The sequence below is a fragment of the Sparus aurata genome, chromosome 17 (genome assembly GCF_900880675.1).
Source record: "Sparus aurata chromosome 17, fSpaAur1.1, whole genome shotgun sequence".
Classification (NCBI taxonomy): Eukaryota; Metazoa; Chordata; class Actinopteri; order Spariformes; family Sparidae; genus Sparus; species Sparus aurata.
In genome coordinates, this window is record NC_044203.1 from 22,486,002 (window position 1) to 22,505,082 (window position 19,081).

The 19,081-nt window shown below is 43.3% G+C and overlaps 1 protein-coding gene across 1 annotated transcript in view; it reads left to right on the forward strand.

The window, feature by feature from the left end:
- Window positions 1–18,919: 18,919 nt before the first annotated feature.
- efna1b (ephrin-A1b) overlaps window positions 18,920–19,081 on the forward strand; it is an 11,388-nt gene continuing 11,226 nt past the window's right edge. Inside the window, exon 1 of the mRNA XM_030394865.1 lies at window positions 18,920–19,081. This exon is cut by the window's right edge and continues 147 nt beyond it. The gene's annotated coding sequence lies outside the window, so the exon portion shown is untranslated.

The following is a 19,081-nucleotide window of genomic DNA, read 5'->3' on the forward strand; positions in this document are numbered from 1 at the left end:
AACTCTTTTACTTAAAGAGTTAGCTGCACATGAAAAAAAAAGAACTCTATACTTTGTTTCCTCGAAATATACCAGACAAGAAAAGAAAGGAAAAGAAAACAGAAAACTCCTATCAGTCAAACAGGATCCTGTGAAGAAACTCAGTTTTTATCTGAAAAAACTGGGTAATGATGTGATGAAATCTTCATTCAAAACCACCGCTCTTCACATGAACACTGGAGCCTGAAAAAGTCCAAACAATTAATTTAACAACCAAAACACAAAATGACAATATGAGCTGTCTACCCCAAAACAGGTGTTTCTTCTTCTGTGTAATATCCACCTCTTTCCATTAGCCACGGGCCAATTCTGAACTCTGAGCTAACTGGGTGGGTTCCTTCTTGAGCAAATGAATATTTTCCGTCCATTACTTTTGTGATTTGTCCAGTTGTAACCACAAAATGAGGACATGACAGAGATAAGCTATTTAATTTGCCTGTTTTGAGGGCTTTTTCGGTTTGTATGTTTCAAACTTAATTTAAGAACGAAGTATGATTAATCAGGTATAGACTTTATCACGACGAGTTAATTTCATTACACTGTCGCAATCTCATTAGCTTGGTAGTGTTAGCTAACCTAGCTAGCATACTGCTTGCCCATCAGCCACTTTTCACTCATGAATTTCACCAACGAGTCATTGGATGAGAAATAGATGAAAGCGTTGTTATTTCACTAATTAAACCTAATGATCTACCAGCCATTTTTCATGAGTTTACACTGATTGATGCGACAGCAGCGTTTAAATGTTCTATGGCGGTAACAGACAGCCATCGTACATCACGTTAAAAAGGTGCTGGAGGTCAAGGCTTCTTCAGCTGATCTTAAGCTTAATTTACCATCTATATTGCGGAGAACAAAGTTACATTAGTTTAAAAGCTGCAGACATTGGGAGCACGACGAGGCACTGGTGGCAGTCAGATGTCACAGCTCATTTGACGATAACATGGTGTGAGAGGACCAGAGGAGCTGATTTGTACAATCAGTTCCATCGTGTGTAACATCATATGCATATCATTTGTAATGATACGCAATATTCTGGCGTGCGTGTGTTCAAGTCTGTGTGTGCTGGACTGCGATTGATGACTCAGCAAACCAGGATGTTCAGACTGACCGGAGTGATCAGCAAAGGTTCAGTAATCATTAAGCCCCAACAAACTGTCTCTCTCGTTTTCTGTTTTGAATCCCTTTTCTTTTCCTCCTCCTCACACATCACTCTGCTCTCCCTTTTTTTTCTTTATATCCTGTTTGGTCCTGTCTCAGCTCTAACAAATGGTTGCTTAACGAGTTTGTTCAGCGATGGCCTTGAACACTCGCTCCTCTCACATTGGTACACGCATCCACGGAGCCAAGCACACACACACCAACACACACACGCACACACACACGCATACACTGAAGTAATTGTTTCCCTTTGGACACAAACAGAATTCTGCTCAGATCCATCACTGAGCAGAGACAAACAGAGTTTTGACAGACACAGAGAGCGCTGTTGTACGAGGAAATGGAAGTGAAGCCAAACAGAGACTGGGTGATTGATGGAAGCCTGAAATGAGAGGTGGAGAGACGAGTCGAGGCTCTGATCTCTTCTGACCTAGAAGCAAGAGCTGGGCTACACTGGTTCCTGTAGTGTCAGACTTACAGTACATAGATGGAGTACATCTCTTTATTCCTACCCCAAAACAGTCTATGTGTAATTTGAGCTGTGTTTTCCAATCTTATTTGTCATATATATTTTTTTTTAAAGTTTGGAAAATGCTTTAATTCACTTCAAGAAACAGGATTAATTCATAAGTCATTATACAACACATGGTTGTACAACAAAATGTTAGTTGTGGTCCCTTCATGCCCCTCACAAAATGAAATTATATAAAGGAATTAATAAATAATAAGTCATAAAAATATTTTTTCGTGGTGGAATGTTATTTTATAATTTATCAAGAGCCAGAGGAGAAGATTGCTGTTGTGTTTGTATGCTAAACATGAAGCTACTGCCAGCTGATGGATAGCCTAGCTAATGACAGAGAAACAGCCTGGCTGTTTAAAGGTGCAATATGTCTAAAATATATATCTATATAATATTTCTAAAACTATCTATAAGATGTTGCAATTTTAACATTATGATGTCTATTTATTGTGTTGCAGGGAGATCTACTCAACTTCGCATGCTAACCAGCTAGCCCCAGCCCATGCCGGTTAAAAGCTCTTTTGCCAGCGGTGTAAACATCAACACTCCCCCGGTGGTCCAAGTTCACAGGCCGGACCACTAGCTGCACTGCTAACTAAGCTAACTAGTTAATGGCAGCTAGAGTTAGCAGCTGTTAGCAATCATTCTGGTGATATGCCCCCTGTATTTTTGAATAGGAATTTGACAGGTGGCCAGTTCTTACATATTGCACCTTTAATAAAGGAGCTTTAGAGATGCTGGTGAGCAGATGGTACTTTTATTTGGTACTTTATGACAGAGCTAAATTAGCTGTTTGCCCCTGTCTCCAGTCTTTATGCTAGGCTAAGTAATGACTGCTGGCAGTAACTTTTTGGCCACCTGTTAAATTCATACTTAACAATGGGGGGCAGCATATCACTGAAGTAACTACTTGCTGTTGCTAACCGTAGCTGCCATTAGCTAGTAAGCTCAGTTAGCTGTGCAAGTAGCAGTTAGGAGTGGGTGCTCAGGGACCAGGGAAATGTTAAAGTTTCTAGCGCAGGAGCTTGGACTGGGATGCTAAATAATGCTAATACATAGATTCATTATGTCTAAAAAGATTAATTCTTTACATTCTGTTGATAATTTTAGAACTTATTGTTGACCTTTTTCAACTAAAATTCCCACATATTGCGACATTAAATGTTTGATCAAATATGCAGTTTATTGTGCTTCAGAAATGGCAGTGCTATACATAAACATAATGATAATGATAGTTTGATGATAACAGTATTTTTGCTGCAAAGACATCAAGTTATTCATTCTGTCCTTTGGCATCATGGCAAAAAGAGACACTATAATAAGAGAAATTCTCACTCCTCAATAAGCTGGGACTGTACCGCTCCACAGATTTACTGCATCTCACTGTTTACTCAGCTCAGTCTGCTCGTCTCCTGAAACCAAATCAAACCTCCAATAACAAAGTCTAAGCCAATAAGAACCGACAAGCTACAATTTGCAGGTATACTGTTGTGGTGATGCTAAGCGGGTATCGTAATGGTGTTGCACTAGGAGGAGGTTTTGAGTTTCAGTGTGCCTGGAATAATGCTGACCGCACGGTGCCATCACAGAGGAGCGGACACTCCAACACGTTCATGGTTGAGTCAGATGAAGGAACACAGAGCAGGTGGTGAGGTAAACAGGAGTAGTGTTTCTGGATGATGTAAATAGTGTAGTATCAGTGACCCGCCTTACCAGCAGGCATGATGTCACCGTGTTTAAAGTGCGATAAGACAAAAGGCCTCTGGGATATGAGCTAGTTCATTCTGTATTTTCCCTTTTCTTTTTTTGCTGCTCTTCTATCTTTGGTAGTTCTCTTATTAACAAGGATGTTTTAAAATCTTTTGCACACCATACCAACAGTTTTTCATTGTCGAGTTGTTTTTTTCTTCCATTTCCTCTATTTTCTTCTGTGTTCCTCCTGCCTTCAACTGTGTGTCTTACATTTTCACATCAATGCATGTGTTCTTTTGAGTCCGCGGATCCCAAAGCCCATGAGCTCCCACTCCGAAGACATACTGGCATGCCATCATGCATGCATACATAAACTCACATGCTTATATACACTAACAGCTAGCCGCCACACTCTGGTGCACAAGGCAACAACTATGCACATGCATGCACACACAGAGACAATGGTGATCTGATGAAGGGACAATAGTGCCTGTGTAAGCCGGGTGAGCTTTGCTGTGCCTGTCTCTGTGGGAGTTTAGTGGATTCCACTTCTGCCAGACGCGCAGAGGGAAAGGCTTTACATCGTCTGCTCGGCCAAAACAACCTTGCAAAGTCCATTCTTGAGAAACATGGGGTGAACTTTGCACTTACACTTGTAAGATAAAAGTTTTATTGAGTCATAATAACGAGTGCAACCACACTGGCTCTGCCTCTCTTGTTTTATATCTCGCAATCTATGACCTTCTTATCTGTACTGGAACAAGGTGCACACACACACACCTGGGTAATAGCTCTCACAAATGTAGAGCTCGCCATGAACTAAGGCACGTACACCAACACATGTGACCCGGCATGACAATAGCACATGGGTGAGTGTGAGTGTGGAGCGAGTGCACGTACGTAGATGATCCCTTCCAGAAATCGACCTGCAGTGGTTTACAGATTTACCATCCGTATTACGTCATTATTTCATGAGTGTTCGTGATGCCTGCTAGTACCATGTAAGGAAAACACCAGTTCTACGTCCCATAATACCACACAGCTGCTGTTGTCAAGGTAACTTAGACTGACTGGACCTAATTACAATCTGCCGCCCTCTCCCCTTATTCCATCCCTACATCCCTCCTGCTCTCTCTGCATAAACCTCTCTGATCCTTTCATCTCTCCACATCCCCGGCTTGACAGAAACAAGAAAATGTGGCTTTCTGACCAGTACAGTGCTTGCAATCTGCTCTGCAGGCATCTGTCAATTAAAATCAGCCTGTCTGAATCCGTCTGATCCTCCTGACCTGCAGGGAGCAAGCAGTCCGATCCAGGGTCGACTGTAATAACCAGTCCTTAATTTGCAGAGCCTCTCGTGGACTGGATTGTGCATTAAGGACACAGGAATCAGAATATGGGCTAAATGTCTGGAAAAACTGCCCTAAATACGGTTTGTCCATTGACCATCTTTCTGCTTAATACTCTCAAGCAAATGGGCATGCAGCCTCATTTTCTCCGACAGCTGTATTAACACTGTACGGATGGCAGCCGACCAGTGTCTTTTAAGCTGCAGTAGGTGTCTGTAATGTTGTGCGTAAGTAGGGTTTAGCCTACTGTTATGTGTCTGAACCTATGGGCAGATGGAGGTCAGCACAGTCCATTTGAATGGACACTGCCATGTTGGACATATGTGTTTTTATCCATCCAGTGTTTCCTTCTATATCGGGTCAGACAGACAAGTGATGCTGCTTTCACACATTAGGTCACCGTCTGCAGAAAAGTCAACAGCAATCGCAGTAAAACACGGACAGTGCCAAGAAACACGCAGATGTAACTCAACATGATGTCAAACACCTCATTGCTCAACCCCAGAGCACTCCACCCAAACACTTAGACGTCCAGAACTGTGTGTTCACTGGGTGTATAAAACTGATCTCACTGGCATGACATTTTGAATTGACTTCACTCATCTTTCCATGTCAACATCATTTCTGTTTTTGTTCCCTGCCATGTTATTTTATGTTAATTTCAGCTTTCAGAACAACAGCTGGCCGTGTGCATTTTCCGTGCTTTCAGTCACTCTGGTTCATGTGACGGAGCAGTAAGTGGTGCTGTACTTGACTCCACATAACCTCTCCAAACAGCTCAGCTGGCAATCCTGCATTGATTTAGTCCCTTCTCCCCTTTCATCCCTCTTCTTTTCAGTATGAGTGTAAGACCTTGTCACTTATTTCTTGTTTCTAATCTAACATTTTCTCTTCTGGTGTATCTCCTCAACCCAATCTACATGTCTCTGCCTCATTTACTCCCTCTGACAGTATCAGACTTGGACGTCTCTCCTCTCCCCGGCTCTGTAGATCTGCTTGGTGACACCGAGCTGTTTCTGTTACCCTCCAAAATAAATTCGGCTTTATCAGGACAGAGATCAGGTTACCCCCCTTCGCCCTCACCCCACCCCTCCTCCCTGCTCTCTTTTCTCCTCCCTCTTTCTCTCCTTTTTGAAATCTCCCCATATCCTTGTATCTTTGGAAACTTTACCTCTCCTACCTATTTCCACCATTTTATTCCTTCCTTAAAATTCCCCCTCACGCTCATTTCCTGCGCTCTCTGGTTCCCTTGTGGACTGGAGTGCAGTAAAACGAATGGCATAATTAGAATCACACACTCTTAATTGGCTCTTTCCCAGCTCCATTCATAACAACTCTATTTAAAATCACACCCCTCTCATGGTAGGTACGTGTGTGTGTGTGTGTGTCACAGGAGGCAAAAGTGTGAAATTAAGCTCGCCAGAATGCAGTAAAAGCACCGTGGACTCTGGGCACGATGTGTGTGTAAGTTTGTGTGTGTTCGCCTTGATTGTGTGTGGAGTGCTCTCATTAGCCCGTGTCCTCTAATGAGAGCCACGGGTGGTTTAACACCTCAGCCCTGAAGACAGGGCCTGGCTATGCCAGCCTGATTGTAATTATGGCAGTCAGTCTGAACGGACTATAGCGCATTAAGATCCCTCTCCCTGCTTCGTCCTGTTCCTTAATTAGAAATGTCAGAGCTGACCTAAAGTGTATCTTTGGACATTTCTCTGCCCTGCTTCAACAGAGAAATACAAGAAAAAACAGCTGGAGAGGGAGTTGAACCGGCAACCCTGTTGGCAGCTATTTGTAGTCAGGGAACCATTTCCAGTGCAGCCATGATGGAGAGGAGGCCAGAAAAGAGGTGATGCAAAGCTACAGGGATTAGTCCCATGACCAATGTGTGTGCCTGTATGTGTGTAACAGAATGAGAGGGTAGTGTGAGCGCATGAGTACAGCCCTGAACCACAGTGAGCTAACCACAATGAAGGACTGCAATTAAGATTTCTCCCAGAATAGTGAGAAAAGAGCAGAGAAAACAGTCCACCTCTATGCTGACCGTAGAGCTTATACAAACACACACTTCTCTCATTTTGAGTATTGTTTTGTCAAAGGTCATAACAAAAGAAGTTGAAAAAAAAAAAAAAATAAGAGAGAAAAGAAAATGTAAAATGCAAATGACAAGAAAAGATCAGGATGAAGATTTTATCCTGTGGGTAATGGGGGCGGGACTTGATAAGCTTTGGCTTCTCCCGCTTTTCCCTTTCGGCCATGTGTATTGTATTATTTGAACAATGATGAAATGTGATGTTTATGAATTGACATGCCCGAAATAAACAACATAAATAAATTAAAACATGCCACTTCAAAAAGTCTCTGTCAGTTGCAAAGGCAGTTTACCACTGACTCACTTATCAGCAGACACACACCTCACAGAACAACCTTGAGAGAGCCTGACTCGAGAGCTTTCTTGAGCCGCCAGGGTTCACTGATTAATTTGGCATTCATATCATCCACCGAGCTGCCATCAATGAAATTTCAAGTTTGCCACATGACATTTCCACCAATTTTCCTGCTCCCAAAACACACAGTGCCTAGTGCACGCTGGCAGGACAGATCAATTTCAAAAGCTGACATTTTATTGAAATCCATATCAGTGTTTCCTGAGTGGATCACATGGAAGCTAAACTCACCTGTGGCTCACAGTGATTTGGAAATCCTCTTAAGTCAAGTAGTGGGACATTAAAACATTCACATTTTGCAGTGACGCATGATCAATTTTTTCAACACAAAGACGGGCTAGAATGGCACATTGCAAAGATAAAATTGTGAGGAGACATTTTCACACAAACTCACAAAACACATATGATAGATTATACTGTATGTACATACTTTACAGATCCCAAAATAGAAGACATGGCAACTTTAAATGTGTTTATGAGATGCACATACACAAAACGCAAACATACATGCCATCATGAGTCTCAAGACAATCCCTCTGATGTGACGTTGATAAGAGCATATGGTTGTTTTTGTTTGCCGTAATCATTCCCAAATCTGACATCTATCTTTGACTTATTTAGGCAAAAATACACATAACACATCATAATGTTTTCATACCAGAACACACTGTGGAGGGAGCCTTATGAACCCACACATGCATCCCCTATGATAGGCATAGCCACAGACGTTAACCCACTTAAGTATAATATCCAATAATGGGATTAGATCCTTGATTCCACTGATGCAGAGGGGAAGAATAAACAGAGGAGGGGTCCCACACGTACAGAGAACAGACCATAAAATCACTCCTCGGAGATGCTACAGGATTCCAATGCTCCATTTCTGCTTCTATTGGTCCTCTTAAACCAATAACAGATGTGAGATTTTTTTAGGAGTAAGGTGCTGTAGAGATTAGGTGGCAAATATTGAGAGTTCAGGGAGATGATGCATAGTGCTTTGACGCTCACAACACTTAACGGTAAGCCTGTTATAGCCAAACTCACTACTCGTTGTCTCCGTACCTTATCCCCCTGCATAGACGTGGGCACAGTAATGGGATTGGTTTTAATCTTATGAGAGTAACAATAGAGACTTCGAGGAGGCAGGTAATCCCGTCCGGTACTGTTCTTTGACTATTCTTTGTGCAATCTCCTGACCTGACCTTTAAGTGCATCCCACTTGACCTGACCTCCGGCTCGAGGGCTGTATTAAATGACAGGCCTTCACTGTACAGACAATGTGGACCAGAAGGAGGAGGAGTAGGTAGGCTTTGAGCGGAGGCTTTACAAAGGCTGGTTTGATTTTTCTAAGTATGAGGAGTGCGAGATCGAAATGTTAATGAAGGATATTAGAATCATACCAGTTGATACCTGAAGACTTAGGTCAGCGCTACACCCCAAATCTGGGACCTGATACTGTGATTCAGTCTGTGAAAAACTATGCAAAAGTTTTGACAGGTTTGGCCAGCGAGCCTATGCAGATGGCAGTGACCAAAGCCAAATATGATCACAAAGTCTTCATTTTGCCTCCATGCACTCAGCCAATTCTGAATTTGTTTTGAGTTCACTTACTGTCTTCGTTGAAATCAAGCATTATCAAGGGACGTGTATTCTGAAAAATTCATTACAATGCATCACATTCATTTTTGAGACTGCATCATGCCACAGTGACTAAGATGTCTCGGTCGTGAGCATATTCCCCTTCTGACAGTCCATAAAAGCCCACATCAGAAAAGAAAATTTTATTTGAATGAGTATGGTCCCTGATGGGAAGGCTCCTCCAAAGGAACCTCCCTTTCCTTGCAACTGAATGATCTCGAAAACATCCCTCAGATCCCCACGAGCCTCCCTCCTTGCAGGATCAATGTGTGTTTGTGTGTGTGTGTCTAACTGAATCAGGGTATTCTATTCCATTAGAACAGTCTAGTAGAGGACACCATCTGTTAGCTGTTAGGGACTTGGGAGGAGACCACTGCCTCAGCCGAACTAAAGCTCCCTGCCTGTTTTAACTCTCCCAGTAACCTCCAAAATGTGACCTGACCCTCCCTCAACCCATCACCTGCTGTCATCAGAAAACTGGACACACAACCTGTCCACACCAAGGTAACTGGGATCATTTCAGTCCCGGCAACTCCATAAATCACTCAAGCGAAGCATGCCTATCTGTGTGTGTGACCTATTGTGTCATTTAGGTATGAAGACCTGCTGCAAGGAAGAATAGTGTGCATGTGTACATCTTCCAAGGATAATAGAGTGTGGGTGTGTGTGTGTGTGTGGTCTGGTTTAAATCCTGTTAACTTGTGATGGGTTAAATGATAACTTACTGGTCTAATGAGGACCTTTTGGTTTATGAGGACATTTTGGGAAGTACTCATATTGATTTTTGAGTTTATTATCTGAGATCAGGGCTTGGGCACGTGCAGTTGTCGTTTGTTTTATGCAAACATCATACTCACCAAATTAAATCCTGCTATCTGAGGTCACAGCAACATCTCTTCAAGACTACAAGGTAGTCCAAAGGAAGATCAACCTTAAATTCACCCACCCCAAAATAAAAACGCACAGGCAAGCATTTAAATCTTCACCCATCTGTGCATTGAAAAAGGCTAAATTGGAGTTGTTCTTTAAGTTGTACGCTTACATTGTGTTCTGTGCATTAGGGGGCTATAACTATTTGGAGTGTGTTAACTTGCACCTCAAAAATATGTTGTGAAATAGCTGAACAGAATACTGAAGAGTACTGTTAATAAATACTGAGGTCATGAGTCCAAATATTCCCAGAACTAATGCTGCATTCCATTGGAAGTCCATATTTCAGAGTTATTTCAATGGCAAGTGGGTGAACTTCACCAGCAACCACAGCAGCTGATTTAACAGATGAGGGCTCTTAAAAAAGAGACAGGAGGAGTCGGCTGCCTCGTCATGCTCGCAACAATTCAACTGAGTGGAAGTGATAATGGTAACTACAAGCTTGTTGTGGCAGAACATTTCAAAACACAAACACTGCATAAAGCAAACAGGGACGGAAAGGCTCAAGGTAATTGTTCACTGCTGTGATGTCCCCTTTTGTTTTTTGTCGGTCTTGGTGGATCTTGCCCTAGTTTCCGACTTGGAATTACGACTTGGATGACCATAAGTTTATGATGTATTGCATTTTTCCGTGTCAGAGGTCGTTTTTTTCTGAGTTCAGAATACAAAGGAATGCAGCACAGACCCACTCAACATTTATTTGACTTGCTACCATTTGAACTTGATTACAAAAATAACAAAAACAAACGTTTCAAGTTTCACCCCTCCAGCTTATGCTCTAAATGTTGATTCAAAACCTTCTCTACACTGACAGATATGTAATTGTATTTTAAAGATGGATCATCTAAGAAAATCGCTCCTATAGAAAAACAACATGATGTACTTTAATGTAGTCAGTCCTCTCCGTGATATTGAATTATCCTGGAAGATTACCAAAGAAATAACCTTTTTGTCCTCAGTAACAGCTTCAGCCCGTGTCCAATCAGTAATATAAAAGTTAGTGGTGTTGCCATATTCGCATCAGATCAGATCTTCATAACTAACTTGGTGGTTAAACTAATATCATAAACAACATGACTGATGGCCAGAATTAGAAGGACAAAAGCCATGTTGTAAAAAGGAACAGACCTCAAGTGAAGCTCTCAGCGACACATAGCTCTCACTGGTATAGTATGGTGTGTGTCTGTCTCTGTGTGGCAGTGCGATGGCTGGACTAGACATCGCTGCCGCCCACTTCTGTCATTCAGGGGACCCTGATTTAGGAGATCACCATGGTGACCACTCTCTGCTAAGAGGTGCACACACAAACAAACACACATCCCCTGTTTGACTAGAGAGCACATCAATTATTGATGGCCTGTGCACACTAAATTCATTTCCAGTCTCTCATTAGATAGTCTGCTCAAGGATCACATCTGTGCTCCCAGTCGGAGTAATTCCTCTTTGTGCACTTATCACTATCAGCACAATGTGATCTTAGGGACCCTTTGCAGAGGATGTGAAACTGCTAAAACCTGAAACAATAGGCTGCATCTAAAATCCAGCACCGAGTGGAGCATAATAACTCTAGGTGTGTGGCTGAGTGGCGGAGTGTGGGTGGTTCTGGCTGCGGTGTATTGGAAGCCTCTCTCTGTAATTGCATCCACAGGTGTTTTTCTAGTGGCAAATTAGCTTTATGCCACAATCCTTCTCGACAGGAGAAAACAAAGGATGCAGGGATGATGGTTTAGACGAAGACAGAGATCGAGTTTTTTGTGCGTGTGTGTGCGTGAGCGCCCGGGCCGAGCGTGTTTGTGTGGAGAAGGGAACAGGGACAGCCCCCTGACACGACGAGCGCTAGACTGAGTGTTCTTGATAATTAAGCGACTGTGCGATTATGCAATGAGCGTGACCGTGCCAATGATAGACAAAGAAAAAGCAGAGAGACAGAACAGGAGGCAGAGAGAGAACAGCGTGACAAAGTTGGATGAATTACTGAGAGAAGAAGAAGAAACCACACTGAGAGAGAAAAAGATGCACTGCAGAGAAGGATTTAAAGATAAAGTTGAGTTGTTCGGATGGAAACTTGCTTTTATGGTGGTTTGGATTTATGCTTCTAGTGAGAATGCGGTATACTATATTTGGAGGGGGGGGGTCAGGCAATGTGTGTATGCATCCAGGGAATGCTAACGTATCCATGACACACATACATGCACTCTGCCCTTGCACCTGTAACATTGTAACCTTAGCAGACTCTGTGTGTTTATGTGTGTGTGTGTGTGTGTGTGTGTGAGTGTGCACCACGGGACCTAAACTTGGTTAGCAACAGGGTTTAACTTCTTGCCTTCTCTAACTCGTTGATCCTTTGGCCGTATCCATAGACACAATCAGCATAGCACGCATGCTTTGAGTTTGAGGGTCACTTTACATGCAAAGAATCATGCTGCTTTATTACAAATATACTGAGTTGTGTATCTCAGAAGTATGTGGACTTTGAAAAGGATTGTCGAGCCTGAATGCAGACACTTGTTTCCATTCAGCCACAGGATCGTTAGCACTGATGTCGGGCTCACAGGTGGCATTCCAGTTGATCCCAGCAGAGTTGGATGAGGTTGAGGTCGGGACCCAGTGCAGTCAAGTCAAGTTTTTACACACCGAGTCACACTATTTGCCGTATGGCCTTCACTTGGTGCACAGCTGCATCGTCATCTTGACAGCCTCCCCACAAAGCTGGAAACACACTATTGTCTAAAACATCATTACATTCTGTAGCTTTTAGATATTGCCTGATAGGAAATATTGTGCCCAAACCAATAAAGGATCAGTTCAACATTTGAGAAATGTGCTTCTTTGCTTTCTTGCAGGGAAGAGATGATATGATTCTTTTAGCAGCAGTATGGAGCGGTTTCTCTATGAGTAGCTCCCCATTGTGACAGTCTTAAGGATGCACGTGCATATGTGGGTGACACACAGTAATACCAATGGTGTGACACTATTCCACTCATTTACAGGTGGTAGTTACCATGATGTTTTACAAACAAACTCCACACCGCACCTTTATGTTTGTACTGTGAATACAAAGCTGGAGGCAGCAGCTTGTTAGCTTAGCTTAGCATAGAAACTGGAGGTTTCTAGAAGGTTACAAAATGTGCACAAAAATTCTAATTAGTTGTTTTAAGAAAGGTCTATGGGCGCAGTGACTTCTATTTTCCTAAAATGTCAAACGTTTCTGCACAGGCATCACATGTTGTGATGTAATACAACAAAATATGTAACATTTTTAGTGAACAAAAGTGTTTGGGGGACAAAATGTGGATTGTTGTCATTCGGTTTAAATCTCTGAAATCCTGCAGCAGCTTTTTTCTCCATAAGAATTTCCTCAGGTGTTCCACATAATGAGACACTGGTCCCAAAGGTGTTAAATATATTACTCTTAGCAATAAACAATATGACTCCAACCTGTAAGACAAGGCTATTGTCCTCTATCAAGATCATGGAATGATCAGTTGTTCTCAGGTTGTCAAAATGACGAAATTAACTCTTATTCGTATTAGTGGTTAACATACGGGAGGATCACAACTCCTCAGTTTCTCCTACTCACATCCTTCACAAGCTGCAGTCTGAGCAGCTCTATTGCTGGCTTTCTGAAAGAAGGAGATGTAGATCATCATAACAGAGCAGTCTGCTTCCGGGAGAGAAACAGGCGATCGCTTTCTTGCTCAAACGCTTATATGAACAAATGTGCCCACACACATGCACACATGTAGACACAGTCACGCACATATGTACACACAGTTTTTCCACACATGAGCCCAACGGCCGTGCATGCGTGTGTACACATACACATGCATACACACACGCACACACACATGCACACACACACACACACACACACACACACACACACACACACACACACAACCACCCACACACACCCTTGGAAGAAGCCACTAACACTTCGCCCCCATAGAGTACATGTCAGTCCATCTGGGATCATTAACACTATGTTAATGAATATAGGGCTGGGGCAAGTGAGGAGAGAGATGCAGAAAGAGATGGAGAGAGAGAGAGAGAGAGAGAGAGACAGAGAAAGATAAAGAGGACAGAAGGTGGGAGGATGGAGGAGGATAATGGATTCTCTTCTAACAAATGCACTGCCCGAGGTACTTGTGTGTGTGTGTGTGTGTGGGGGGGGGGGGGGGGGGGTGAAGGCAGCAGTAAGAAAACTGGACTACTTCAAGAGAAGTCGTAACTGAAAGGGAGCAATAGAGCCTAAAAGGGTGTACAGGGAAGAAGACGCTCAAGAGCTTGTCAATGTGGAAAGAAAACAAGAGAAAGTCAAGTAATCAGGGTGAGCTGTAGCCGGTGTGGAAATAGCTGAACAGATGAACGGAAGAAAGGGAAGCAAGGAAAGACAGCAGAGACAACAGATGAACCGAGAGAACAGGCAGGGGGAGACAGACAAGGAGATACAGTATAACAAATGATGGCAGAGGCAATGCAAGCTGACTAGCGTGGTTAAATATTTCACTGGGGTTGTTTGTGCTTTTGTGTGCTGGTGTGTGTGTGTGTGTGCGTGTGAGCGTGGGCATGGTAGTGAGAGTCCCAGGGAGACAGAAAGGAGGACAGAGCGGCAGGGACGAGTGAAGTGTGCCTGTTGACTGGGCAAGTTAATGATTCCTGTGGTCCGAATAGTCAGACAGCGTCCAGGAGGGAGGGAGGAGGTTCATTTACCCCCTGCTAACACACACATGAAGCATTGTTTGAGTGTGTTCGTACCGCTTCGAGACCCCGTTAGCTTGTGTTAAGCCTCCCTGGCGACTTTCCAGAAGACGCTCGGAGCAGAAACACCATCTTATCGCAAGTTTGTCATCGCTAGAATCATTATTTGCCCCCCTGCCAGGCTAAATCCACACACATGGAGCGCCATTAAGCAGAAGTGTGCCTCCCCTGCTTTTGAATTGAAGACCACCTGTATGCAGATGAATGGCTGTGATGAATGGGGAGACATGCCTTTGTGGTGCAGGAGAAGGAGCAGCTTGTCGGAGTGTGCCGCTATGAGCCAGAGGGCCAAGGGCCCGCAGGAGGCCTGGGGATAAAGGGACAGAGGGCAGCAGGGTGACAAGCTGTCCATGTGTAGATGAAACAATGCCAAGTGTTAACAAGCCTAAGCTAGCAGTAATGACAGAGGTTGGGTGCACAAAGGCCAACTATTTGAGATGCAATCTGTGATCAACTAGAGTCAATGCGGAGCGCATTACAGTGATTTAGCCTCTTTAAGCCCCTTTATACCCTTTTCATTGTGTCATAATGTTGATCTTCCTGATGACCTTTTTTTTCCGATGCCAGCTAAGGTTGTTCTCTGTGGGAGGACATCAGCAGCTGATGCTCGAGGACACAACAAGTGGTTATGTGATAGAGCCAGGCCAAAAAAAGAAGGCAGAAATGTGATCAACGGGATTACATCTCGCTTTGTCAAATAGAGATCAGAACACTCCTACACATTTTGAAACTCCAATAAAAACCTGTGCCAGCACATGCCTGTGTTTCTGTTTCTCTGCCTGTTTCTCTGCCACCCCTGTTGTTTTTTCGGTGTGGCATGACGCCCTGAGTTTCCGCGCGTCTCCTATCTGTAACACCCGACCCAGAGTCTCACAGTTTCACTCTGTGTCGTCTTGATTTATTCTCTCCTCTCTATTAAACACTCCTGCTTCTTCTGGAAACCCCTCCACCTCTCGAGACAGAGATCCCTGACCAGCTCTGATCCCAGCCCGAGGGGAAAAAAGTGAAGAGCGGGGGGGAGAAGAAGTGGAAAAAGGGAAGAAAATTTAATAGGGCGAGGGGGTCTCTATCTTTTAAATCGCTATCTCCCACATACCCTTAACCCCTCTTATCAAAACATGTATTCTATCTTGGCTTATGCTTTTCTTCTTCCTTCTGACGCCATCTGTTTTTCTTTTTATAAATCTCTCCACTCCCTGAAACTCTTCTTCATGTTCCCCTCCAGTAAAAATCGCATTTGCTACGCTTGATAGAGAAGTGAAAGAGAAAATCAGGCATTGCAGGTTACAGGTAGCTCAACAAGCTCTGTGTGTGTGTGTGTGGTTTTTTTTTAAAACTTAATTGCACGAGTTGTGTAATTGTGGGATTTCCATAGCATGTTGAACAACTTGTGGCAGATACTGTGACGCCTGGAGACAAGTCCCGGAAAAAATAAACAAGCCTATTTCCGTTCGCTGAAGGGTTTGTATGGCTGTCAGGTCTTCCCCCGACTTCCTTTAATCCACTTTTAGAGCCGTCGAGCTCTCCATCGTCTCAGACACTTTTTCTGTGAGTTTCTTTTTTGAGCCATCAAGTTTTCGGCGCTTTACTGTCATTCGCAGAAGCCCCGGTCTTCCCTCTCTGTGTGTATACGGGGCTGTGTGAGGATTAAGTCTCACTCCAAGAGTCATCTTGGTTTCTGCTAGCTGCAACAGCATCACAGGGGCCTGCAGAGAGGACTTACATGTTTGTTTGCGCTCGTGTGTTTCTATCTGTGATGGGAGATCCCGGCCCATCTGACTCTGCTTTTGGCTACAGCAGCAGAGAGGAGGTGTGTTTGTGGGTTGGAGTTTCTAAATTTGTGTTTCTCTCACGCCACGTGCTTGGTTATATGTTTCGATGGACGCAACACAAGGAGATCCCATGAGCAGCGGAAGTCGCTGGCAACAGGAGGACACTCGCTGGTGTTGTGTATGAGCGTGAACCGGAGGATCCTGTTGCTGGTAGCATGAAGCTTATGAATCACCGGCTAGTTTTACTGGAACATGATTTGCATTTCAGTCATTCCTCAGAGGAAATCAATACATTTAAAACAGTTTCTGATGTCAGCAGAGCTTAGTGTAGGACGTTGCAGGAATAGACGCTTGCATATGTGGAACTGGAAGAGGTTTTGCATCAGAAGGATTTATCATGATTGGGAATTTTTAATTGCGGTGTCAGAACTTATTAAGTCGACCTCTTTTATCACATGTCCTCGCCCTGCTTCCTCCTCCTTTTTCTCTCTTTTTCTGGGAGACATTATGGAAAAGCACCCTCAGCCATGATTAACCCCCCCACTGCCTACAGGATCTACAGCCAGTGTGTGTGTGTGTGTGTGTGTGTGTGTGTGTGTGTGTGTGTGTGTGTGTGTGTGATCCTCTCAGAGTGCCAGGACGTGTGTGTGCTTGCCCAGCCAGGCCTAGGGACAGTCAGACACTGAGCTTGTCTGCACATATGTATACACACACAACACACACACACACACACACACACACACACACACACACAGCATGCACACACAATGCCCCCTTCAGTTTCTCTGCAGCTATGGGGCTCTGTAGCAGCTAACCCAGGCTAGGCTCCATCCCTGCCCAAGGGAAGCCCTCGCTGGGGCCACAATCCTGCCGTCACCCTGCGGTCTGGACTTTATCCACTCCATCTGTGAGGTTGTTTTCTAAAGTCACCTGTCTGGGGAGGCGACTAAGCGGAGACCACTAGATCAGGCTGACTGATAAGACGGTAATAATTCTCTGCTATCAGACAGAGCGTAATCAGTACACCAGCGTGCCCGAACAACAACAGTCTGCAAGAGCATAAATCTGCAGAGGGTTCTCAAATGTTGGAAAACACAACCGGAGCCAAAAATCTCTTCTGTATGCAAAATATTGCACTAATCTGTCTCTGCAGAATAACTGCGGTATCATATCTACAGTTCTGAGTCAAAGTCCACATAAACAAAGAGTGGGAAATAATGCCAATTAGCACAAGGCGAAAAATGCAAGTTGACAAACTGCATTACAACAAATAATAACCACTCAGCGCATGCAATTAGTTGCAACATACAAGTACGTCACACAGCACAGTAACAACACAGTGTTAGAACACAACAACATATAATGACAACGTGACAACAACATGAGAGCAAACACAACACAATGGATGTAGGAAATACACTGGTACAGGACATTATCCATTTTTTAGTGGTGAAAACTACAAAATGCTTTAACTCAAGTTCTGTACTTAACAGTTTTGAGGTCATTGTACTTTACCTCTGAAAATCTGTACGATAACGAGTACACTTACATAACTGAAATATTTCTCAGGTACAAGTTAAAATGGCATTACGATAATATTTGAGTAAAAGTACAAAGGGTTTTTCTCAAACACTTCAGAATATCAGTTTCTTATTAGCCGTTGACGTTAAATGCGTTATGTTTTGTTTTCTTTTTGTCAGTTTGTCAGGCTTTACACTGGACCGTTTGTGATCGGAGCCACAAAAATGCAGATGAAAGGTTAAGATGTGAATTCAAACTGTGCTCGGTACTCAGTGACGGTTTTAGAAGTGACCAAGTAGATTAGACGGTGTAATGCAAACTTCAGTATTTTTGGCTACTTCATGCTTCTTCTCCACCAAATTTAAGAGGGAAATGTAGTTTTTACTCCTCTGCATTTAATTCAAAGCTGATTAATATTCTGCTTTTTGTAAAACATGTAATCAGTTCCTAAAATGACACATTATTGTAAATATTATATAGTTTTTAGATAAATTAGCTCCACCTCGACCAACTGCAACATTTAAGTGCTGCTTACATTTTAATACATCAGTAAAAATGCTCCAATAAGAGCCATTCTGCGTAATAATACTTAATACTGATTTTAAAAAAGTAATAGTATTGTTGATAGTTTACATGCTGTTGGCAGTAATAGATAGTTTTGATATTGTGGTGTTACTACTTGTACTTCAGAAAATGAGTACTTCTGTTTTTCTGTCCTTAGTTGTATGGTACTTATTCCTTATCGTCGCCAATTGATTGTATCTATTTTAACGACTGATAAAAGCTGATGACAGCTGACTTGACTTGATTCTAATGTTAAAAATAACCACCTGATGAGCTTCAGCTACGTTTTCACTCTTACCTGTTGGTTATTTCTTATCTTATCACTTTAATATTCCACTTCGACCTCGTATTTGTTTATTGTGGCACTACGATGTCATTACAGTCGTAGTGGGGTTGTTTTTGTGTTTTCTGGTCTAAAGTGCGGGGCAGCTGGAGGGAGCGTCTCCTGTGGCTGCGGTGGGCGGAGCAACCGGATCACCTCACTCCCATTGGCTGGAGGGGTGGAGCCACTCCGAGACAAAACAGACAAGTTGCGCGTCTGTGAATCAGTCAGGAGTTGCGATAGTGTTTGGTGAACCGCTTCACTTGAAACTGCCCTTATCACTACAGCGGGTGCGTAAAAATCCACCGATTGGCGTCCGTGCGCGTATTTACGCATCTACATCTCCAACAACAGACGCTTCTTTTAAT